This window comes from Tenrec ecaudatus, chromosome 10 (genome assembly GCF_050624435.1).
Source record: "Tenrec ecaudatus isolate mTenEca1 chromosome 10, mTenEca1.hap1, whole genome shotgun sequence".
Taxonomy (NCBI): Eukaryota; Metazoa; Chordata; class Mammalia; order Afrosoricida; family Tenrecidae; genus Tenrec; species Tenrec ecaudatus.
This window is the reverse complement of record NC_134539.1, coordinates 91,926,462-91,953,396: the sequence shown is the minus strand read 5'-3', so window position 1 is coordinate 91,953,396 and position 26,935 is coordinate 91,926,462. Positions and strand designations below refer to the sequence as shown.

Here is a 26,935-nt window from a genome sequence, read left to right as displayed (position 1 = left end):
GATTATAGGGTTCAGTTGAGAAATCTCTTTCTTTATATATAGCTATTAAAAATTACATTGGGACATTTATTTGCTTAAATACCTTCAGAAATTTTACAGAAATTCAGCTATACTATTTTAAAAATAAAAAGCATATGGAAATTACATTAAATTATTCAATATATGTTTTATTTACTGCCCAAAGCAACTAATATAGTATTTCTAGAATACCATTCGAAACCAGTTGATTTATATAGTTGCAAACATAATTAAATTATAATGAATATGCAGAAATTTGTTCATTTCTTGGGAAATAAATACTACAGTGATTCTGAAACTGTAATTCAGAAATGCTTATTAACCAGAAGCATTCAATAAATCCTTTTTAAGTTCTTGGCCAACAAATACAAAGGAGAATTCTTATAAATAACTTTCATCCTCAGTATTTTAAAAGAGAATTGTTAACATGTTAACAGTCACTTAAAGAAAGAATAAAGCAGAATTCCCAATAGAAAGCATTAATTAAAGTAATGAGTCTAATGAAACAAACAACTCTTAGGATTACTAAGCACAGAAAATTATAGGGATAATTTAGCACTGACAATAGACTTTACGAAACATAGAGATGGACAAAATCTTCCCTGCATCCAAGTCTATGTGGCAAGTTCAGCTTGTGAAGACAATCTAATGTGCTTCAGGAAATGCTGCAATAGACATATAATACAGCACACTGGTTGCACAGGTAGGCAAGTGGATGGCTGTGTCTGGAGAAAGATGCAAATGCAAGTGAGACTTCAGTTAGAGTCGAAACACTGCATAGGCGACCAAGAATACACTGGAGGTAGAATTTGAGGCATGGCAAATGAGCAGAAATGGAGGGGCAGGAAGCGTGTATAATGATTATTTTAAAAAATTGACACACTGTTGGATGTAATTGACCTGGTGTGTGTAGATCAAGAGAGTCTAGAAAGAAGAAAAAGTTGGCCCATTTCTGAAAATTTTGCCACTGAACACTTGTGTCCAGCATGAGAACCTTCTCTGCTAGAGTGCCCGCCGGGGAGACTCTCAGGTTACACGACACTCAAAACACACCGTGGGAATAGCTACCTCCTTGGTGCAGGGTTGAGCTTAGAGATGTGGATGGAACAGAACTTTTAATGCTTCCATTTGCTGAGTTTTAACCACTCAAAATGAGAAGAAACAGGTGCAAACACCTAGTTATAAGCAGAATATGTAACGTATGAAGTATACATCTAGGAGCATTGGCGGTAGTAAAACAATAAAACGGAGATTGTAATGATTGACATAATAGGTAAATGAATGAAATGACCTGGTATTAACTATTTTGGAAGGGATAATCACTGGACAATGATATGGTTTACTATGCCATGAATCGCAAATTGAAGTGTGATGTCCCAATACTGCCTTTGATAGAATGGTATCCAAACACCTACATGGAAGACCAGATACAAGTGACTATTATTCAAATTTAGGTTCTAACCCTAAAATTAATGAGGAAGAATCCTACGGAATGAAGAATCCGATAAAATTCTGCAGTCTGAAATTGATCAAACATACAATCCAGGTGTTGATAATTACTGTAATTTGAATTTTAAAGTTATCTAGAAAGGAGGATGGGTTCTTGAGAGTTATGGCCTTGGTGGTAGAAATGACAGAATTTTTCAAGGCCAACAACTTACTCGATGCAAATACATTTTTTCCCAACAAAATAAATGGGGAATGCCACCAAGAAGAATACACAGGATTCCAATAGACTATTTGTGTGGAAAGAAAGAATGACGAAGCACAACGTCATCAGCCAAAAAAATGGCTAGGGATTGACTGTAGAGCAGACCATCAACAGCTGAACTGTAGGTTCAGCAGGAAACTGAAGGAAATTAAGACAAATTTAATAGAGCCAAAAATAAGACCATGAGTGTATGCACCTGGTTTTAAAGATCATTATCAGAACAGATTTGATGCATTGAACACTATTGACTCATTCCCAGAGGAATTGTGGGAGGACTCAAAGAACATCATGCATCCGCAGCCAGATGGACAGTCATTGAAAGGGATGGCTACTCGAAGGTTGTTTTCCTGTGCTTTATGGACTTTTCCAAGTGTCAGGGTTGTATTCTTGGACCACACTTATTTGATCTCTATAGCGAGCAGATGATCTTAGGAGCTGGATGATATGAAGATTGTGGCTCATGAGTAACCTGGGTGCACAGTTAGCACAGGCGTCCTCACTGAAGGCTAAGAAGACTTAGAGTGTTTACTGATGAAGATCGTAGACTGCAATCTGCTGTCTGAATTACATTTCAATGTTGAAAAACAAAACAAAAATACTCACAACTGGACTAGTAAATTATATGATGAAATGAAGAAAATATGAAAACTGTACAAGATTTCATTTTAATTATATTAACAACCAACCGATACTTGTGGAAACAAGTCACGGTATCAAACAGCACACTTCACTGGACAAATCTGCTGCAAAGACCTTTTAAGAGCTTGGAGGAGCAAATATCCCACTCTGCAAACTAAGGACACACTATTTTCATTCTTATCATACACCTATGAAAGCTGGAAAATAAAAATAAAGAAGACCAGAGAAAGTTCAATGTGTCTGAATTATGGTGCTTGTGGTGTGAGACATATTGAAGTACCATGAACTACCAGCAGAACAACAAAAGAAAAAAAAACAAACATGGAAGACGTATAGCCAGATTGTTTCTTAAAATGAGGATAATAAAATTTGTTCTTGTATGATTTGGACTTGTTATCAGGAGGGGTGCGAACATGATGGAAATCCTGCTCTGTAATATAGTCAGAGGACAAGAAGAAAAAGTCCACACTCTGATTGGTGTATATAAAGAATGGGCTCCAACATGGTAGCAATTGTGCGGATGGCACAGGACGTGGGAGTCTTCACTGCTGCACATAGGTCACTATGAGCTGGAACTTACTCAATGGTACCTAGGGACAGCAACAACAATGCTATGAATAATACCAACAGCTAATTTTAGAAATTTATGAGCAAACAAATTTACTTTTATTTATACTTCTGTATTACTAAATTTCCGCAAGATCAGTGTGGTAGTAACAATCGCTATTCTGGGTTACAAGTAGTTGGATAAAATGGTAGTGTCTGTGACAAACTTTGACTTGTACTTTTAAGTAGTATTCAAAGGATTGATTTGATAGTTGGATGGCCTGTAAAAAAGATAGCGCTATGATTAAAACAAATCTTGACTATAAAAGGTCCAGTGATATCAAGTTAACTCCAATTAAGGGTAGCATACGTAATAAGTGTTATAGGAGAATTGCATTCCATGGGAATTTCGATGGATGCTTGTTTGTTTGTTTGATTGCGAATAGATCACCAGACCTCTTTTCAAAGTGTCTCTGGGTGGATTCAAAACTCCAACATTTAGGTTAGCATATGGACACGTTGATCAAAAGTTCCACCCAGAGACGCCAACTTCAGGTGCTCATTGCTTTCAAGTTGATTTTAAATCATAGTGACCCTTATAGGCTCATCTTTTATTTTATTTTTATCATTTTATTAGGGCACCCTTATAGTTCTTATCACCATCAATACATACATCCATTATGTCAAGCACATGTGTACCTATGTGGTCATCATCATTTTTAAAACATTTTCTTTCTGCTTGAGCCCTTGGCAATAGCTTACCCCACTTCTCTCCCTCCCTCATAAACCTTTGATAACTGATTTTTTTTTTAATGTCTTACACTGACCGCTGTCTCCCTTCATCCACTTTTCTGTTGTATATGTTAATCATTGTGATAAATTCCTCCCCTTTACCTTCCCTTCTCCCTACCCTCCTGGTATCACTTCTACTCTCATTAATGGTCCTGAGAGACTTATCTGCTCTGGGTTCCCTGTGTTGTGAGCTCATCTTTCTCCCTTGGAGCAGCTGCTGGTTTTGATCTGCTGACATAGTGCTTGGCAATCCAAAACATAACCCACTATGCCACCAGGCCTCCTAACACCAAGTGAATATTAACACATATTAGATATTGTTATTGTTATGATTCTGTTTTCCAAACATGGTAGCTGAGGTTCCTGTCTCTAGGCATGTCCATAAGCACACTTGAGCAGTGTTAGAAAAATATTTAATATAAGTCGTGTTGAGCCTTCAGTGAAGCAAAGTAATATAGCTGTCAAATACTTTGAGCATTAGGAATAACATTATGAGGAGAGCGATGGTTTTATAACTGCTATGAGAAGAACAAAGGCCGGTTTTATGGAAAGATATTTGAGCCGGTACCTACTCAAGAGTGAGCGATCAGGTAATGAAAAGAAGTGACGTGAGAAGGCTGATGATGATGGTCAATTTTCAAACAGCAAGTTCAGTCGCAAGGCACTTGAGATAAAGAACTCTGAAAGTTGTGGATGTTTTATATGCAAGGAAAAGGTAACAGACTTCAACGCTACAGTATGGTGTCACTGATGATTCGTAAGCCAGAAAATGACACAGAATGTCCTCCTGTTGTAGAAGAGGGTGGTGGGAGGTGTGTGTTATTTCAGTTCAGAAGAATGTCCAGAGAAAGAGGTAGCAATTCTGATCTACACAGACGAGAGGGGTCACCCAAGAACTCTGATTGCCATCTGTTGCTTCTTTCCCTGTCACGTTGACACCTTCTGTACCATAAGTTACTAACATTCTCTTTAGGCCTACCGATCACATGCACTTGCTTCCTTTGCATTCCCTTAATGGGAAAACCATAGTCATTAAAAAAAATAATTCATTTTCTTCTTCCTTGCTGAAGTGTACTTATTATAATTTATTCATGATAGGGTGCATTTACCCAACACATCTGCTTCATCATTATCCTATTATTTCTTCATGTTTTAAAGTAACATGAACCACTGAGCAGCTAACATGATGAACAGGGAAAACAGCTGGGATCTTGCTAGAAGACAGTGTAGTACGTTTTGGGAAGGCTGTCTATCCAGTTACCGATAGATAGATAGATAGATAGATAGATAGATAGATAGATAGATAGATAGATAGATAGATAGATATTCTTATTATGTGTCTTCATATTCATGCTAATCTTTTAACAGTCTAAAGTAAGGCTTTCTAATGTCTTAAATAAGCAGCTCTGGTGGTGCAGTGGGCTGCATGTGGATGGCCAGCGGAAAGCTCAGCAGTTCTAACCCACTCACTGTTCCATAGGATAAAGATGGGGTTTTTGAGCTTGGAAGGATTTACAGCCTCTACAATCCAAAAGGGCAGTTAGCCTCTGTCCTATGGGGTTCCTGGGCATCAGAATGGATTCAGTGACAGTACATTTGTTTGGATTTGGAATGTCTTAGATGACCTCTATCCTCTCCCTATCCATTCGCCCAAGTCCATTGCCTTGATGAACAGTTTCCCAATATTCTGAAACCTAATTCCCATCAAGGCATTTAATGTCTTTACAAATTTGCTCCAAATTCGGTTTTCCTGAAAACCTTCTGCAGATTCCAATTGAGTCATTTTATTTTCCTGAAACAATTTGCTGTATCTTTGCTGCACGCAATTTCGCATTGTCCCTTCTTGGGTGTGGTGCATACAGCCAGGCCCTCCCAAATTCTTCGAGAACTTCCCCTGAGACCACGGGGTCTTCCTCTGTTACTTACCTAGGGAATATTCTTGTAATATATTCAAAACATGTATGAACATTTTCACAAGCTTAGAAAGTGTCATGCAAAATGAGGGCTAATTTCCAAAGTGGGAGGAAAAGTAAAACCATACATTTATCAGGATCGGCTCTTTCCTCTGCTTCAGCCATGGGAATTGATTATGGACTTTCTTCATGAGATTAGCCTCAAAGTTTGACTTTCCAGAGCAATGGAAGGTTAGCGAAGATGTCTATCTAAAAACATATCTCTTCCCAAATCAACTAATATTATATGCATTTGTATTTGGTTCAATTTAAATTTCCTGGTTTTCAAAAACAGGGAAGTAGTGGATAAGAGATGTTCTAAGTTTGCATAGTGTGGAATCATGCTACCATCACTTCTGGAAGAAGAAAATGTGAGTACCATCCTTTCTGTTGCAACAAAGACCTCTAGTATATTTACTTGATGTAAATAGATAAGCTATCCATTATGCCCGAGGAAACAGGCTGTTTCCCCCTTTCTCCTACTTTCCTTAAAATGTATCCCTGTATGTAAATATAAATGGAGTATCCATGTATGGGAAGCTAATACTACTTTGTTGCTTGGTGAGAATCCTAACCCAGTACTTAAAACAATGAACACAGGGGCACATTGAAGACACACAGGCAAACACTCTCCAGGAGGCATCCTGCTTCCAGTGATGAGAACTAAATTCAATAGGATGCTACAAATTGTACTTTAGAGTTCTTGGCCATAAACAACAATGTTCTAAAATACTTATAAGGCTTGCCATAGTTTAAGAAAAACAAAGAAAGCTAGAAAATTGTTTTTCTAAATCTAGCCTTTGTCCATTTGGAATAAAATCTTTTTTTAAACTGAGATAATAACAGGCTCATTATAAAATACAATTATCTAAAAAATGAGGTATGAGAACACATAATTAACAGAACGTACCAGAAAACGTAAACCAACTTATAGCATCATTCATCAGCACAAAGGTGGGTTGAATGCTATTTTGAATCAGCTAGTTATAGTACTTCAATTCATAAAACTTTGCTAACAATCTCCCCATCTATGTTGCTTTAGTGACTTTTAAAATATCAATCCAAATATTCTTATTTACTTTGCATTTTAAACACATAATCAACAAACATTATCAATAAAATGGCAGAATTGATGATAATGATGGTTTTTCCTGAATCAGGGCTATAAATGAAATGTTATCGTAGGCAGGTACTCTTCATTTAGTAATTTACTTCCTCCATTTAATGGAACTGCTATATTGAAAACTTTACACTAGACATTTTGGTCAAGAGAAAGAACAGGAAATGGAATGGAATAAGACGAGGAAGGGAAAAGGGAAAGAGAAGTGAGGGACAGAGAGAAAAATTAAGGAAGAAACACTGGGAGGAAGGATTAGAGGAAACAAATAAACAAACACCTCACAGGTGACTCAGAGTGACCCTGTAGGGCAGGATGGAACTGCCCCTGTGGGTTTCCAGTAACTCTTTATGGGAGTAGAAAGCCTCAACTTTCTCCCTTACAGCAGCTGGTAGTTTTGAACTGTGTATCTCACAGCTTATAGTCACTGTGTGCCCAATAGGTAAATAAAATTAAAAGTCAATGCCTTTAGAAAGCTAACTATGGATGGAACAGACATCTATCAAATTCTGCCTATTGGTTTGTAAAGGGTTTTAGTTCTTTTCCTATTTTAAAAATCTGAAACAGTAAATTAAAGATTACATGTGTAAATCACACATGGCAGTATCCTTTTTATTTAAAAAGTCAACTAGAAATTTCATATATACATTAACATATTGGAAAATCTATATATTAGCAATAAACATAATATTTTAAGAGTGACAATAATTAATTTTCAACCTTTCCATTTTTTTGTCAATGAAAAGAATTAGCTAACTAAACTTCGATATCAATAAAGTAGATCTCCCTCTAAATGGTACACTACTCAACTAGTGGATACAAGAATGGTTATTTTCCCAAAGTAAGGTTTGGATGGAATACAAACTTCAGGACTCACCCTCACCAGATACATCCAAAACATTATCTATGCAAGGAAAGGATGCCTGGGTGTGCAGCTCGAAGCGCTGAGCTGTTAACTAAAAGATTAGAAATTTGAATCCACCAGCTGCTACACAGGAGAAAAATGCCGAAGTCTGTTTTCATAAAGATTACAGCCTTGGAAATCTCATAGGCCTAGTTGACATCGTCCAACAGGAGAGTTATGAGTCAGAGTCAACTTGATGGCAGCAGGTCTGTGGGGTGGTGCAAGTGGCTCAGCTGTTACCCTAATGGTTGGTTGTTTGAGGCACCGCAAAATTAAAGGCCAAGCAATTTATTTCTGAAATAAACTTAAAATTGCAGCTGTTAAAAATCCTATGGAGCATATTTCTATATGGATATATGTTGGATTGTCTTGAGTCAAAATAAATTTGATGGCAATGGGGAATGGTTTGTCTGTCTATCTAACTATCTATCATTTATGTATCATTTATCATATCTATCTAAGTGAAGAGAATGAGGGGGCACCCCTAAAAATGGAAAATGCTCCACTAAATGAGCATCAGAGAAACTTTGTCTGAGTTAGTGCACCCAGTGGCATCATCTGGGAAGGTTCTCTCAGGTCAGTGTGAATTTTTCATGAAAGCAGTTTTGCTCAAACCTCATTTTTTCTGTGTGTGATGCCAAATTTAAGAGAACAGTGTGAGTCTGTGGACTTTTGTTTCCTGCTCTGGAAAATTGCCCCAGAAATTGTCGTGAAGTTGAACACAGCTTACAAGGACATCTTTATGGGAAAAACTCACATGGAGGAGTGGTTTTCTCATTTCAAAAAGGATGAAATGTAATCAATGACAAACTTTGTTCTAGACATCTGTCAACTTCCTAAATAGAGGAAAAGGTCAAACAAACACGTGCACTTGTGCTTGAAGTCCTATGACAGACTGTTGAAGATATGGGGAAGTTATATTGACTATCTTGAAGCTCAGTCCAGTGAATTTTAGCAGAAAGTTTGGGAATGAAAAAGATTGCCCTGAAATTTGTGCCTTAGGTTCTGACTGACCAGGAAAAAGACTGTCAAGTGGAAACATGCTGTGCTTTGAAAGAACAGCTCCTCAAGTGATCCAGACTTTTCCCCCAAGGTCATTAATGGTGACAAGACATGATGCTATTCCTATGACGCTGAAGGCAAACATCAATCAAGCCAGCGAAAGATGCCATCATCAAACTTGTCAAGTGAGATCAAAGATAAAAAAATGCTCATTTGTATTTTTGATGTGATGGGGATAGTGCATTTGGAATTAATTGCACTGGGTCAGACTGTTAATAAAGATTTCTATTTATAGGTTCTGAAAAGATTGCATGACAGTGTCAGACCCCAAAATACTTGATTTGTGGCACAATGGGCACTGGTTGCCACCATGACAGTGAATCTGCTCACACAGCCATCTCAGTGTGCCAGTTTTGGGCAAAAATCAGCATGCCTCTCTTACCCCATGCACCTTTTCCACCTGACCTCACTCCATGTGACTTCTTTTTGTTTTCACAAAGAGGGACACAAAAGGAGAGTGATTTGATGACATAGGAGAGGTGAGGAAAAAATGAGGGAGGTGCTGTCAGCCATCCAAACAGATGAGTGGAAAAACGGTTCCAGGAATAGAATTGCAGATTTGACAAACTTATTGTGTAATGGAGAGTACTTTGAAGGTGAGAAGGTTGTTTGGTTAAAAATAAAATTTAAAACATACCTTGTAAAATTTAAACACATTCCTATTGAAAAAATCCGGGGTTTTAAAAATATATTTAAAATATAATTAAAAATATAATTTATTTAAAAATATAATTTATGCCTCCCAAAAAGTAGGAACTGAAAACAGATGTGTGACAAGATTTGCCAAAACTGAGCCAGGCTTACTTCTCTAGGAATGGTGGAACCAGGAATGGTGAAAATGCATGGTGCTTCAAAGTGAAGAGTGATTCAGATCCTTTTATATTTTCTTCCTTTGATACTATACCGTTTTCTAAACCCTTCTATTTTCTATACTTTCTTCTGAAAATCTATGGCATCTATCACCTGAAAGCTATAACAGTCTCTTGAAAACAATAAGTACGCTTGAAACCTCTCACTGTCTCTCCCAGAATTCAATTCAGGAGCAGTTGCTCGCAGCATGGTTTGGGCCAAACCCTGAGCTGAGAACTGGGGAGAGAATGGAGGGTCTGGATTCTCTTGAGAAGTTTACCAGGCCCTATTGTACTACAGGAGAGGTAAATAATGGGGAGAGTTCTCCTCCACAGGAAGGTGCACTGTCAATCACCAAAAATTTATTTTGTGCCTAATAGGCCAGGATACGTTCCAGAGACTTTAGTCAGCAAAGGAAAAGACATCTACGCAGCCTTGTTTGTTAATAAGTAGTTTCACTAATGAACATATTATTAAATAGCAAGGATTTCAAATGAGGAACTCCTCCATTTCATAAAGTTTCACTTGAATAACAAGCACTTCATTTGCTTTCTAAATTGAGGAGACAAAAGGAGTCTGGTGTTTAGGCTTGTCTCTGCTAAATTTTTGACTACTTTGCACCAACAATATTGGCCTAAATATTTCTAATCTGCCTAGGTAAGGGTTGTCATTTATTCTGAAGGTGTGTTTCTTGTAATTTAAATGTTCTTTAGTTTATAAAATAATACACAGAGCTAATATCACATCATACAAAACATTAGATATTCCAAAGATTATTTCAATCTATATTAATAGAATCTTCTGAGTCATATGGTACTATTATTTCCAGTTTGAAAATGGGAAAACTGAATTTTAGGAGATCAAGTTAATTGCCGAGTAACGCTCAGTCAATTAATGATAGTGTCCATATCAGAAAATTTGATTTCAGAAACCAACCTCTTACTTATTGCACTGTAATCTTCACCCAACAAACAGTCCACCAGCCTCCCTCTTCCCCCAAGCCCCGCCCCCACCCCACCCCCACATCATTACTTAACTTGGGTGAAGGTTAGCAGCAAAGAATGAGTTCCCCACTGGAATTTAAGGGATTTTATATTTCAAAGTCTAATCACTGATCTAAAGCCTGAACTATATGACTCTAGGGGAAACTATTTGAAATGTATAAATAAATAAAAGCTGTTTGAAAGGAATAAATAAATAAAAGTATCCTTGTCCCACAGCCAGCACCTTTAAAAACTAACCTATAACAGCAAAACCTGAAGAAGTCACTGTGGTTCTGAACAAACTTGTTCTAGAAAAGTACAGGCTTAGATTGGACTGAAACTTGAATTGATGCCGTTTGTAATTATAGGCTTAATTTTGAGCTTTCAAGTTTAATTCCACATTGTCAACTTGGCCATTTAGCAAAGGTTTCTATAAAAAGATAAGTGGTTTGGAGCCAGCTTCCCAATATTCATAATTATATTGAGTTACTCAGAGCAAAGATCAATATCCTAGGCTCAGGCCATTATTAACAGCAAGTCCTATATACTGAACATGATTAAATATTCTGCCATTTATTGGAAAAGTTACAAAAAAATTGTGATGAAGGAGGTAGGGTGGTCTGGGATACAGTGTAAGATTGGAAGAAGTCAACAAAGTTCTTTTGATCTCCTTGAAGGATTTTATTATCATGTTTCAAGGAGAATGCATTCATTTATTACTTGCAAAATTAAAAATGAAAATTAAAAATTAAAATCCCCAAGGATTCAAGGGTGAATTCCTTATTCAAATACTGATAGATTGCTAATACCTCAGGCAATTCATGACGGTAACTGATGATACAGAATTGCATAAGCAGAAAAAAGAATAACATTCTTCATATTTCTCACAGTCAAGCAAACAGCAGAGTGATGCTTAAAAATCCAGACTCTGACCCTAGACCATCTCGTTTCACATTTCTGCCTCACCAGCTACATCGTTTGGCTCAGATTCCTTATCCTTCTTATCTCATTTTCCTCCTATGAAGAAGGGGGCGTAGAGAGAAGAGACCACCCACCCTATCAAGTGATCCTAAAATTTGTAGGATGCTAATAATGTAGGTAAGGAGGAGCGCTGGTGGTGCAGAGGTTCAGTGCTCAGCTGTTTTGCACAAGCCCCGCCCTCCACCCCCCATAAAGATCAGCATTTGAAACAGGCCAAGCAGTCATTTCTCATTAGACAGATCTTACAGTCTGCTTATGTAAAGGTTTGCTCTCTTGGAAACCCTATGGAACCTAGGTGCCAGATCTATTGAGAGGCAATGTCTTCACATTGTGATATTTTAGTTTAATTTGTATGTGCTGCACACACTACACACTTCCTTTATTTATGCCCTGCATCAGTTGGTGGACATTTAGAGTGCTTCCACCACTGGGTATCTGAGATAGTGCTATATTGAACATTGGTGTCCAGGTAGTATCTGTTTGTGTTCCTCCTTTAAAGGACACCAATGGGTTCAAAGACGAACCCCTCAACACCTGCGGTAGGAGTGTCGACACCAGGATGGAAGGGGGTGCAGAAAGGGAGAACCAATCTTAGAGATCTATGTGTAACCTCCTCTCTGGGAGATGGGCAATAGGGAGGTGGGTGAGGGGAGACACCGGGGAGTGTAAGATAAGATATAATAATTATTTTAAACTATCAAGGGACCAGGGGGAAGGGGGAGCGGGGAGGGAGGGAGAGGGGGGAAAAAAAGGGAAACCGAGCTGATTCCAGGAACCCAAGTGGAAGGTGAATTATGAGAATGACGAGTGCAACAAATGTATAAGGGTGCTTTGCTCAATTGATGTATGTATGGATTGTGATAAGAGCTGTATGAGCCCCAATAAAAAGATTTATTAATTAAAAAAACAAAAAAACATTCTAACAATGGCTCGGGTTGTGTAGTGTTTCGTTCTGTTGCACATAGAATCACCATGAGTTTGAACACACTTGTTGACACCTACTCACCTAGCAGTGGAATTCCTGGGTTATATAGTGATTATCCTGCACTTTGTGAGGCCCTCCCAAATGTTTTCCACAAAAGCTCTACTATCTTACAGTATCACAAGTAATGGATTCCGTTTCCAATTTCCCCACACCCTGTTCTTCACTTGCCCTTTTACATTTGACTTTCATTGAGTCTCAGTGAGATAAAGTGATGTCTCATTATGCTTTTGATTTATTATTTCTTACTGGGTTTCCATGATTAATAATTGAGCAGGCAAGAATATGTTCAATATTAATGACATTGGACATCCTTTTTAATGTGTCTTTTACTTGCATGTTTATTAGATTTGTGCTTTTGTTGTTATGATGTAGGGATTCCTTATAGAATCTTTGTTCCCTAATTTGTAGGGTGTTTCTTCCCTTTGTTGAGCAAACCCTGTGATGACCATCTATTTTTAATATTCACAAAGTTGAATTCATCTGTTTTTATGTTATTGATTATATCAATGTCCTATCCAAAAATACATAGATAAAATATACTTCTGAATATTAACGACTACATTTTTTAAGAGTTGTATGAATTTAGTCCTTATATTTAAATGCTTGATTAATTTTTAATTAATTTTCTTACAAGATAGGAGGTATAAGTGCAAGTTTATTTTTTAGTATGTGGATATCCAATTGTTAAAGCACAATTTATTTATTTATTTTACATTTTATTAGGGGCTCATACAACTCTTATCACAATCCATACATATACACACATCAATTGTATAAAGCACATCGGTACATTCTTTGCCCTAATCATTTTCAAAGCATTTGCTCCCCACTTAAGCCCTTTAAATCATGTCCTCTTTTTTTCCCCTCCCTCCCCGCTCCCCTCTCCCTCATGAGCCCTTGATAATTTATAGATTGTTATTTTGTCATATCTTGCCTTATCCAGAGTCTCCCTTTCCCACCTTCTCTGCTGTCCATCTCCCAGGGAGGAGGTCACATGTGGATCCTTGTAATCAGTTCCCCCTTTCCAACCCACTCACCCTCTACTCTCCCAGTATCGCCCCTCACACCCCTGGTCCTGAAGGTATTGTCCACCCCAGACTCCCCGTGCCTCCAGCTCCTATATGCACCAGTGTACAACCTCTGCCCCATCCAGTCCTGCAAGGTAGAATTCAGATCACGGTAGTTTTGGGGAGGAAGCATCCAGGATCTGGGGGAAAGCTGTGTTCTTCATCGGTACTACATCACACCCCGAATGACACATCTCCTCTCCTAAACCCCATAAGGATTGTTTTTTTTCCATCGAATGGACTTAGCAACACCATTAAATATATCCTGACACTAGATAAATGGGTTTATTTATATATCCATAATTCTATTTCATTGGAAAATTGTCTTTTTAAAAATCCAACAAAACTGTTATTTAAGATATGTTTAATAGTTAAAACAAATCCAATCAAGCTATTTCCTTGCTGGAATTGTATCCAGCCCTTTAGATAAATAGTCTTCTTCTAATGTACATACTACTTTAATATAAAATCTGTTACTGCTTCATTTCGATGATATTACAGGTCATATGTTTTGCTGAAAGGAAAATGTTCTTTTGATTAGTACATTACTAAGGCAGCATATGAAAATGTAAATAAGAATTATTTTGGAGAAATTAAAAGAAAGGTCAAAAAAATGAAAACAAAAAAATGCTGCCACCATTTCTGACCACACTGGAGCCCAATCAAGTTCAGGACCTAAATGTCAGCCCTAGATATATAAAGATCACCAGTGAAAAGAGAGGAATACATTTAAGGGTCCTAATACATGGCAGAAACACTGTTAAACATAACAAAAAGCACACACAGCAGAAGACACTCTGGAAAACTGATGATTAGGAACTCCTGACAGCCAGAAGCTTATGTGCATCAAAAGAACAAAAGGAGAACCCATCTAGTGGGAAAACTGGGGCAATGACAAGAGATTAACATCTAAATTATATAGAAAATATCAACATCTCAACATGGAAAATGCTTAATCCAATTAAAAAATGGACCAAGAACCTGAATAGTTTACTGAAGAATGCATTCAAGCAACCAATAAATATAAGAAACAATGTTCTCAATCATGAGCCATCTGAGCAAATCAAAACAACAGTGCGATGGCACCTCATCTTCGAATTGATAGAAAAGTTCAAAAGCAGAATGCGCCAAATGCTGGAGAAAGTGTGGTGAAAGTGGAACCTCATACACTCCATGCGGGACTACAACCACTGTGAAGGCTAGCATGGTGCTTCCACAAGCAATGGAGGTTAGAAATATTATAATGACCCAACAATGATTCAACTTGATATATGCCCTACAGAAATAAAGATCATAATCCAAATGCCTTATATCCATTCCCATGCTCATCAAAGCACTACCCACAATAACCCAAAAAATGGAAATCACTTTAATGGCCCTCAGTGGAAGGATGGATAAATGAACTTTGGCCAATCACACGATGGACTACTATTCATCATAAAGGATAACGACATCGCGCAGCTTCTCATGCCCTGGGGGCAGTTGGAGAGCATTATGCAAAGAGAAGGGAGTCAAATTCAAAAGGACAAGTACTGTACACTAGCACATTTATTATTCTTTGCTAATCAGGAAAAGTTTTATGTTTTAAAAACAAAACATAAAGGTTGTAGGTCTAGGGGTAGAAGAGGCAGGGAGTGAAAGGGTTAATGAGGTGAAGGAGAAAATAATCTACTTAAAGAGAGATGTATTTAAAAAATAAGGGGAAGGGGGAACAAGGTAAATCATTGGGAAGTTTGGGAAGTTGAGGAAGTTGCTGAACACAAAACATGATGACCCGATAGTTAAGATTTCACCCAAATCCCTGAGCAAATACTCAGAGAAGCTGGGTATATGAGGAGGAATCAAGAATTAGAATTAGAAGGCTTACTAAGCACCTACCATATGTAGCTGACATGATTTTGCTTACTGAACATGAGGAGGGTTTGAAGCACTTGCTGATGAAGACAAGGGATTGCAGCCTTCAATATGGATTATAACTCAGCATAAAGAAAACGAAAATCCTCACAACCGGACAAATAAATGATAAAAGAAGAAAAGATTGAAGTTGTGAAGGATTTGGCCTTGCTTGGATCCACAATCAATGTTCATGGAAGCAGTCATCAAAGAGTCAAATAAGACATTGTGTTGGGTAAATCTGCTTGCTTCCACAAGCTCTCTGTAAGTGTTGAAAAGCAATGAGGTTACTTTGAGGATGAAGGTGCACCTCACCCAGGCCATTTAATTTTACATCGCCTTCTATGCATGCGAGAGTTGGACTTTCAATAAGGAAGACCCAAGAAGAATTGATGCATTTGAATTATTTTCCTGGTGAATCATATTGAAAGTATCACGGACTGGCAAAAGGGGGGGGGGAAATAGTTTCCCTTAGAAGTATAACTAGAATGCCCCTTAGAAACAAGGGTGGGGAAACTTGGTCTCATGTACTTTGGACATGTTGTCAAGAGCCAACAGTCCCTGAGGAAGCACATCATGCAATAGAGAGGCAGCGACAGGGAGGCAGACCTTCAATAAGATAGATGGATACAGCGGTGGCAACAAGGGCTCAGGTAAAAACAATTGTGCAGATGGTGCAAGACTGGACAGTGTTTTGCTCTGCTGTCCAAAGGATTGCTATGAATTTGACCTGACATGCGCACTCATCAATAGAACACGATAGGCAGTAAATAATGCTGTGTAGGGCTGTCCAGTCCGTTCTGACCCATAGCACCCCTATGTAAAACAGCATGAAAACCTATCGTGTACTACACTATCCTCATGTGTTGAGGGCATTGTTGCAGCTACCATGCTCACTGGTCGCATTGGAGGTTCTTTGCACTCACCCCACTTCTGAACAAGCGTGGTATCTTTTGGTGTTTGGTCCCTCCTGCGAACATGTACAATGTACATGAATCTCACCATCCAAGTTTATAAGGGGAATTTTGGCTTTAAGAGGGTCCCAGTTCATGCACCCACAGGATAATTCCAAACAAAATGCTTTAAGCCTCTCTGCGATCAGGGAAGGGCTGCAGAAACGGTCACCCAGCAACGTATTTGTCTTAGAATTTTAGGGTGTCAGAAGAAATTGCCTTACAGAAGATTATTGAGAAGCCTTATCTCATTCACTCTCCACCACTGATCTTGTGACAGTCAGAGTGTTTATACTCCCAAACCCAGAAAAATATTGAAAGGGATCCAATTGGAGTCTCCTGAGGATGTCAAACAGTAACTCTGTTGATGTACTGGTTTAATGACTGGGCTGCTAACTGCAAGGCCATAGGTTCAAACACACCAGACACTCCAAAGAAGAATGATGAGGTTGTTACTTCTGTAAAGATGTACAGTGTTGGAGAGCTGGTAGAGCACTCCTGCTCTATCCTAAGGATTACTAAGGGTAAGAGTCGACTGGGTGCCAGTGAGCTGCCAATTTGATGTGGCATCAGTAGAAAGACTTCTTACCGAAGGGTTAGAGAGATAAAACCATTGCCTTCAGACGTGTATAAAACTAAACTGGGATCTATGTTGAGAAACCATAGGCTCACAGTTTTATATTTTTTTGTCTAATAAAGATTTTATTATTTTGCAGCAATATTTTTGACGTATTCTTATACCTTCTCCAAGGCAGTCTAGTTCTTTCTCAGAGAGTACTTAGTATAGTCATTATTCTTTATAAAGACCATGATTCAAATGCATCACTTCCTTAGTCTCCCTATGGCATTGTTCAGATTTTACACGTGTCTGAGGAGACTGGAAATAACCTGTCTTGGATGAGGACAAACCTTAATCCTCTAAGTAATGGGTTTGCCTTGTAGTTCTGTAAGGACAATATTTTGCAGCAGAATAGCCCAATGCAATCTTTTGATTTTCTGAGAGCTCTTCCATGAACATTGGCTGTGAATCTATGTAAAATGAACTTTAAACAGCTTTAAGGTTTTCTCCCCTTGTCATGTTGTTGCTTAATTGTTCAATTTTGAAGATTTTCATCTTATGTAAAGTGGCTATAGTGTATGGAAGGAATTATCAGGTAAAAGCACTGAAGAGAATTTCGCAAGGGGCAGCTTGAAAAGACAAAGCCATCAGATATTCAGCAGTAGATATTCCAAGATATTATTGTCTTCTTCCAATACTGATGGCACATTCTTTTTCCTACAATCCATTTCCTCAGAATTTTTGTTCAATATACAAATTGAACAAGTATGGTAAAAATATACAGCTCTGATGCATACATTTTTTGGACACAAACAAGTGTTCTAGAGTTCTCATTTTTTGAAAGGTTGTTCATAATTTATTGTGATCCATACTATCAAATGCCTTTGTGCAATGAATAAAATACAGGTTAACATCTTCCTGGTACTCTAAATTTAGCTCAAATCCATCTGGCATCAGGATTGGTATCTCTCATTTCATGTTATCTTACGAATTTGCCTTGAATTTCTGGCTGTTCCTTGTGGATATACTACTAAAATTGTTGTTGAACTATATTTAGCAATGCTTTTTATATGCTTGATATTTTGTATTATTTGGTTCGTAATTTCTTGTTTTCCTTTGGTTGGCTAGGTATCTATCTCAAAATTTTTTCCTTATATTTTAGCAAGTTCTTCTAGAATCACATCTGTTTGTTGACACATTTAAGTTGATATTCCATCAATTGTGGAGGCATATTTCTTTTCCAATACTGTCACTACAATTTAGACACCTTCTTTCAGTACTATTAGTTCTTAATATCATGCTACCTCTTTAAATAATTGAATATAATCCATAGTTTTAGTTATAGTGACGGTGTAATCTTTCCCTTTTGGATGTTTTCTATTTATTTTTAATATTTGGCTGATAGTATAGTTACACATTGGAACTCAGGATGAATTATTTCTTCTGTTCTTTCAGCTTGAAAAATGGTGAACATGTTATTCTCTTTTGTTTTTCTAAATCCAGCATTTTTCACATTGCATTACAATACTTAATTTGTCTTCTCACGCTGCCCTCTTCAATATCCTATTCAGCTCCTTTACCTCATAGTTGCTTCCATTCACCACAGCTAATCTAGAGTTAAAGGGACATTTCAAAGTCTCATCTTACATCCATTTTCTTTTCAATGACAGTAGACAATAGGCTATTCATTTCTAAAATCATAAAGGGAATTCTATTCCCTCTTTTACTAAAAGCCTATAGATAAGAATGTTGACAAAATATTTAGATACCAGTGAAGAGGTAAATATGGCTTAAAAACAGAACAATGAGTGATTGAGTGGAAATATGTGCACCTATTTAAACAAATAAACCAAGGATTCAGAATTCTGAATAAATTAGGCAATGTAAGGCCTTTGCCTTGTTTTGTGCAGGAGACTGTCACAAAGGGAGATAGATAGGTAGGTGCACAGTTACATAGTTTATCTAGCAGTAGACAGAATGGGGTTGATAAGCAATAATACCCTGGCATTCATATTGATCATAATTCTCAAAAACCAACCAACCAACAAGCTCACTGTCATAAAGGCTATTCTGACTCACAGGAACCCTTTAGGACAGGGTAGATCGGCCCTTGGAGTTTCTGAGACTAACTCTTTATAGGTCTTTGCAAATCCAACTATTTGCTTTCCTAAGATGTACAGCAAGGTGTCATAATTCATGTATGTTTTTCCTGACATCCTTTCTGTTTAGCATGTCTTATACTCTGACATGTCTAGATGAGTTTCTAATTTATAATTTAGAGAATAACGACTGATTGGGCTGAGCTGAAGCACGTCCTGGAGGTCAGCAGCTGGCCCGGAAATGAGGAGACTGGAAAGCAATGCTGGAATGCCTGCCTCCCTGAGAACCAGTGGGTCTGCCTGCCAGAGCTGATCAACTACATCCTGGGCCATAACCATGCTGCTGCAGCATGAATCCCCTCTCCCCGACTTTCCCTTTAAAACCCCACACACTGGTTCCTGAGGTGTCCCAGGGATCAGGGATCAGGCATCATCAAAACAAAAAATCTTATCATAGTAAATGAAGCGGGGGAGTGCAGAGTGGAGACCCAAAGACTATTTGTAGGCCACTGGACACCCCCTTACAGAAGGATCCTGGAGAGGAGAAGAGACAGTCAGGGTGCGATGTAGCAGCGATGAAACATACAATTTTCCTCTAGTTCCTAATGCTACCCCCCACCACCACCACCACCACCGCTGCCACAATAATGATCCCAATTCTACTTTGCAAGTCTGGCTAGACCAGAGGATGTACACTGGTACAGATAGGAACTGGAAACAGAGGGAATCCAGGGCGGATGATCCCTTCAGGACCAGTGGTGTTAGTGACGATACTGGGAGGGTGGAGGGAATGTGGGTTGGAAAGGGGGAACCTATTACAAGGATCTGCATGTGACCTCCTCCCTGGGGGATGGACAACAGAAAAGTGGGTGAAGGCTGGAGATGTCAGACAGGTCAAGACATGACAAAATAATAATTTTTAAATTATCAAGGATTCATCAGGGAGCGGGGAGCGGGGAAGGAGGGGGGGGGAGGAGCTGAAGCCAGGGGCTTACGTGGAGAGCAAATGTTTTGAGAATAACGAGGGCAGTGAATGTAAAAATTTGTTTTACAAAATTCATGTATGTATGAATTGTGATAAGAGTTGTATGAGCCCCTAATAAAAGGATTTAAAAAAAAAAAAACTTCAGACACTGGGCAAAGCCTGGGATTCCATTGGACTACTTGCTTGACCATGGGGCTTCACCCGGGAGCTCCCCTCTGATAAAGCTATTTCTGTTTCTGCTCTCCCTTTGTCCTTTCAGTTATCTTTGTCTGTCTCCCTGTGCCTCAGTTTACCTACCTCTCAGTGACAACCAGAATATCTTGGATAATCTTTTTATGAGCCATACTAATCATATATCTCGTTATTATTGAAGTCTCTAGAATTAATTTTGAGTGCTAGGCTGTTTCCTCTTTGGCACTATATTTTCTCTCTCACCATGCAGATTCATGCCTTTGATTTAAATGATTTCCTTCAAGATTACTCACACAGTGGTACTTCCTACTACTAGGTCACTCCATTGAGCTTCAAATTTAACCCTGCAGTGCATAGTTCTTAACCTGCATGTTATGGCACCAACTAAAACTCAACTTTTGAAAATTTTTTATTTTTTACTTTTTATTTTTTTTAATTTTTTTCTCTTTTTTCAATAGGACTGTGGGGCTAGCAGTCATCCTCAGGTGGTTCACGTCAGACCCCTGAGCCTAGACATAGCCCCTCTTCTCTCTGCCCTCTAATGACACAGCTGTGACAGGGTGGCCACGCTGCAACACCTCTAGGGGCAGTTGAGAAATTTTAAAGATGATTTAAAGTAAATAATGTCTCATCTCATAATCTACAACCTCTATACCTCCCAATTCATGGGCTGCGCTCATTGTGTCTAGTCCCAGGGATCTTACTAGCCATATGTAGTCCTCAAGCCAGAAATCCAGGGACATTCCTGACCCCCCAAAACATCTTTGGAAGATTAGAGGTGTGTTTTACCTACATCTCATAGAGATCAGCCTTGGGACGGTCTTGGTTCACTTCTTCCTCTTGAAGTTAGGTCTGTCTGTACTATTCTCATTATTTCGCACATTCTATTGTAAATGGTGGTATTTATCTCATTTTCTTCTTATATTTCACATGTATATACTTTCTGTGTTGATCTTGTACTCTGCCACTGTGCTGAATTCACTTACTAGTTCTAATAACTTTCAAATGGACTTTTTACAATTTTCTATGCATGTGATCTGTAAAAAAGGGATGTTTCTTAATTTGTGTTTCCCCACTAATGCAATGGCTCTAGTTAAAACTTCCATAAGGCTATTGAATAGCAATGATTATAGTGGGCATTCCTGTCACGTTCCTGATGAGGAACCCGAGAAAGCGCTCAGTCTTTGTACGTGGAACAAGACATTAGCCATGTATTTTACTATTTTGCGGAATTCTCTTTGCATGTGTCCTGAGACGAATATCTAGTTTGCTGTTACTGAATGGAGTATCTGCTGTACGTCTGCCAGGTGTAGTTGGGACGTGGTGTTTGTTCATGCTTTCCAGTTCTTTTGGTGGCATTATTTTTCTAGTTGTTCTATTGATTAAGAACACGTTATTTCTTGAGAGTGTGGTTGTAATATGTCTTAGTAAAGCTCTATTTATATTTGTCTTACTAGGAGTTTGTTGAGCAGCTTGGGTAATGTTGTCTTTCACGATGATTGGGGAATTTCTATAAATTGTTTATTATATAAAATTTTCTGTACATTTCTCTATTTCTTTCCCTACTGGAACTACAAGGATGTGTATATTTTGCTTCGCAATGTGCCATAGCTCCCTTAAAGTTTCTTTTCATTTTTCATTCTTTATTTTCGGTCACTGCTTAGACTCCAATTTCAATATCTCAATAATTTCAATAATCTTGCCTGATCTATGAGTTCACTCATTCTTTTTGCTCCCAATTCACATCTACTCCTAAAACATTGTAGAAGGTCATTCATTTCTGGTGTTGTAATGTTTCACTTTCAGTATCCATTTTTACTGTATTTTTATCTCTTTCTGGATATTTTTGTTTTGTTCAAGGACTCAGCCTCACACTCTACCTGCCCAGTTACTCGATTCCATATTTACCTCTTCAGTTTCTGTTTCCTGTGCCTGTCTGCTTGCGACGTCTGACCTGGATTGTGCTTCATGCGATGTTCCTCCTGGGCTCCACATGGCCTGGGGCTGAAGTGTCTCACAGCCCATTTCTTTGGCCTGCTTGCTCAGCCGTCAGGGCTCCATCTGCATTCACCAGGGACTGGCTGTTCACAAAGTCCTTCACACATGACTTCAAGTCAGGACTCACACAGTCTCAGACATATGGTTCACCAAGGTGCTCTTTAATTGGTGTGCTCAGGCCTCTCCAACAGAGATGTCACCGGAGCCTGGTACTTTACAATTTCCACACCACAGGGAGCACTGCACCCCACTTCTTCCTGGGTCGTACAAGGATCCAAGCCTATCATATAGCAGAAAACCCTTACTTATGCCAGACAGCTTGAAAAGGCAGCTCTGACTGCACATAACACACTGGTGGCTGCTTCTTCAAGACGATGATGCTATATTTGGCAATGAAGATACTCCATCAATCTCCCCTGGTCTGTATGCTACCTCTTACTTTGTCTGATTTTCCTTTTCATCCCCCAACCCACGATCTGAGAATATAATCTTTATTAAAGTTATGTTTTCAATCTACAATAGTTGTGAGGGTGCATAGCTTGTAATTACTTAAAATTCTATTTTGCTCTGCTTTTCTCAGAGGGTTTTCAATGACTAATTTTGGGAAAAGGATCTCCAGGCCTGTCTTCTCAGACAGATCTGAGTAGGCTCTCACTGCTAGGCATTTGACAAGTAGCTTAGAGCTTTAACTGTTACCCTGCAGGGACTCCTGCAAGGGGTCGCAGGAGGTGCCAGTCCATGGATGTGAAAGGAGCCAGACTTGCACATTTAAGAGTGGTGGGACTGGAAGGCCCAGACTCTGTCACTACCTGTCTCCTTGTCAGCATCTTTCAGATGGGAGGTGGGTTAACCATGCAGTTAATAGAACTAAATCTTTAAGGTCCCTCTCTTGCTTGTTTCCTGAAATGTAGGAAGCAGAACAGGAAAGAGACTGTATGTGGGCAAACTCTTAACAGTCATACTTTAAGGAGTATGGGAAGCCAATGATCCCTTGGGGGAAACCTTCATGTGTGTGGGTTGGAGATGCACCACACTCACAAGTGAAAGTGAGTAAATAAAAGTGATTCCCCATGACGTCCCGCATAATAATGCCAAATTTAAGGTGTTGTTTGCAAACGCATGCTCACTGACTATATACTTGGAGGTCAATTGCTTAAAGTCTATTTGAAGTTATCTGCCATCAAAGGCAATCAGACCATGTGCCCTCCCTGCCTTTAAGTAGGACCCACTCCCTTCTGAAAAGGATAATGGATTGTTCCCCTGGAGGAGAGCTCAGACACCTAAAGTAAAGCCAATTCAGACAACCCAGGTTAGGTTGCCATCTTAATTCGACAGCCCAGCCATCTTGCCATGCTGTGTCTTCCTGTCACATGTATGCCTCTAGTAAACCCATTGTTGCGGTATGTACCTCCATAGCTCCTCCCCCTCCTGTTATGTGTATACCGATTGTACAACCCCTTCCTGTTACGTATGTGCTTACCGTGGCCTGTGTGACTAATATTATATAAACTGTTGGGATTACATTATGCTCTGCTCTCTCTGCTCAGACCTGGCTCCTGATGTCATGACTGAGAAGTGAGTCCTTGCATGCTTTATTTTCTCTGATGTCTCTTTAATTTATCCCCCAATTACACAACTGTCCCTTAGACCCATTCGATTGTGGGGAGGCTAGTCCCCCACACTGAAGGAAGGATGCTAGAAGACTGTGAGCTAGACAGAGTGTTCAAAAGAAGGAAAAGCTAAGAAACTGTTGCAATCAAGAAATTGCTTATCGAAGTACTTTTCACTCTATTTTCTAGCTCAAAACCCGAAAAGGGACATCTTCAGAGTCTTAAATAATTTGTTTTTTTCTGTTTACCAATTTGTATTATTTTAAGAGGCTGCTTAAATTGTATACACTTCAGGATCCACAGTGAATCCCCGTCCAGTAGTCAGCGTCCTCTGATCTTAAGTTTCCCTTTCATTTCATTTTAGAAATCAACTTACAAATGCAAACATTTGAAGGAGCGGATATTAAAGGTGTGGGCGCTGACTGAAACCGAAGGTACTCTGCACCAAAATCTGAGCTACGCCGTTGACCATTTCCTAACAGCAGCATGGCATTGATGGCATTGATGATGGCATTGGTTGCAATGGCATTACGCTTTTGGCAGTTCATGACACTTTGAATATTCTTCTCCAGTACCACTAATCAAACGCATTGATTCTTCTTCAGTCGTTATTCAAGATCCAACTTTCACATGCATATTAGGCAATAGAAAATACCATTGCTCTGGGCAGGCACATCTTAGTCCTCAAAGTAACATCCCTGCTTTTCAACACTAGTCTTGTGCAACAGATTTATCTAATGCAATTTGTCTTTTGATCTATTGTCTACTTTCCTTGATCATTGATTGTGCATCCAACCAAGGAAAATTCCTGGATAGCAGCAAATACTTGAATAATTAATAATGTCAAGTATTACTAGCTGTCTGAAAATTGCTATTCAATCTGAGGGTTAATGGTGTGCGTATATTTATTATATGTGGTACGTTTCTCTTTATCATAAAGATTTGTGCATGCATATGTATGTATATGATTATATATGTGTTTGTGTTTACACTCCATATATATTTGTGTTGAGGGTGTTAGGGTAAAGTCTGTGAAACTTAAAGATTTATTTTTGAGACATATTTGGATAGAAATGTCCCACATAGGCATACATGTATAAACTAAAGACAAAGAAATAGAGAAATATTTTTAATTATGTAGAATAAGTGATAAAGGGATTTGATCCATTTAGGAAATAAATATATATGTGGTCTTTACATAATCTGTTCTCAATTTGAGATTATTAGGATCAAAGGGTTAAGTTTACCCTGTCAAACAGGTCACAGCTTGATGATCCCAAATTAGGCACGAAAGAGATATATTGCTCTCTGGAGGCCAGATCCAGACTCTCTGCTTCGTATTCCTGATGACAAGCCACATGGAGCTATGCTTATAGAGTCTGAGCCCTGGAGTAGGAGGAGCCACATGGAGACCCACGCCAGTGCTGAGATGCTGTCACCACCACTGGATCCACAAGACTTTCCTCCTGCTGGCCTGTGATCTTCCTGCATTCAGCATCCTTGCATGGCTGCATGAGTCTAAAAAGGAATTTATAGACTGGTACCAGGCATATGGGCTAAAATTAGAGTTAGGGACTTGATCTGGACTGGGCTGGGATATTTTCTTAATACACACTTACTCTTTGATATGAAGCTCTCTCTTACGTACATACCAGTCTCCTGGATTTGTTTCTGTAGTCGACCCAGACTAACACAATATCCATTTAAAGTGAAGTCTTGTAAGTTTATAGAAAAAGTGAATATTAGTCAGCTTTAAGTGGAAACATCTCCCTTTATTCCCTGAACTCAAAAAGAACAAGAAAACAAACCACTCCTTTCATTTTCAGTTCATGTTTGGATGAATGAGTCTCTGAGAGGCCATTTCTGCCGATGGAAAGCCATCCTAAGCCTTGTGATTTGTCTTACAGCAGTCATATAAAAACTCACCACTGCAAATTGCCAGGGAGTTAGCGAGCAAATAAAACATAATTGGGAAGTGTCTAGGTAGTAAATTAAATTGAATATCCAAAAAATAAACTACCAAAAGTTCATTCTTTATTCAACTAACAAAAAACCATTATGGTTAGAGAACCGTACAGTTTCCCAAAGTAAATGTCATTTAATATTGGGACTGGTTTCCAAATATCTCATTTTCACAGCCAATTTGTTCATATTACTATATTATTGTTGTTATTATTATCACCATTATAATCATTATTATCAGTATATCATCATCATACATGGCTGATTATATCAAATTTTAAACTATAAAGCATTTTACCATTCATTTTCATTACTGGTTCAATACCAAGTCTCAATAATTGATCTTCAATAGGTATATTATTATGGACTTTCAACTTGTAACATGTAAGCATTTGGATAAAACAAGAAACAATTGTTGATTCTAATAACAACACCCTTGGATGTTGCCACAGCAATGCACTGACAGTGAAGTGGTAAGGAAGTAAATTATGAAAAAAAAAAGAATATTTCTGATTGATTTCTTGGACATTATACTCATTTGAACAAGAGTCCACAGATGGTGTTACCGAGCTCACCCTGAAATACATGTCCTTCTAATTTAGAGTCCTTGATGCTAAACTGCATGCACATATCAAATATATATATATATATATAAATATATATATATATCTCAGATACTGTTTCCAAATTCACATTTCTTGCCCTCTATTTTTGAGAGTATAATTTTATATTGACCACTATTCCGTCACCAGAGGCTTTAAGATCATCTGGCAGATGAAAAGCCCTCAGCACTTGCTTTGTGAATGAGCTTCAGATGGAGCATCAATACTTTTCTCTGCATCTGTATTGGGTGCAAAGACTTGGTCCACTTCTCCTGGTTCATGAGATTCTCTCGCATCTATCAGTGGGACCAAGAAAACTCTCGTCTACTATATGGTGCTTAGTTTCAAAGCGTTGTGTTTTGTTTTGTTTTAGTTTTAAAGCTTTTTTGGAATGATGTTAAAAAGCTAGTTATAATCCTTGGGCACTGGGAGAAATTGAAGGCATTGCTGGAATGGAACTTAAAAATCAGCTGTCG

General features: G+C 38.4%; 1 protein-coding gene and 1 non-coding gene across 5 annotated transcripts in view; both read right to left on the bottom strand.

Annotated features, from left to right (window-relative positions):
- NRG3 (neuregulin 3) overlaps positions 1-26,935 on the bottom strand; it is a 1,273,738-nt gene that overhangs the window by 367,361 nt on the left and 879,442 nt on the right. The gene's annotated exons all lie outside the window — the stretch shown is intronic.
- LOC142460631 (small nucleolar RNA SNORA17) lies at positions 20,747-20,878 on the bottom strand. The gene has a single exon (XR_012786803.1). It is a non-coding gene; the product is annotated as a small nucleolar RNA SNORA17 (small nucleolar RNA).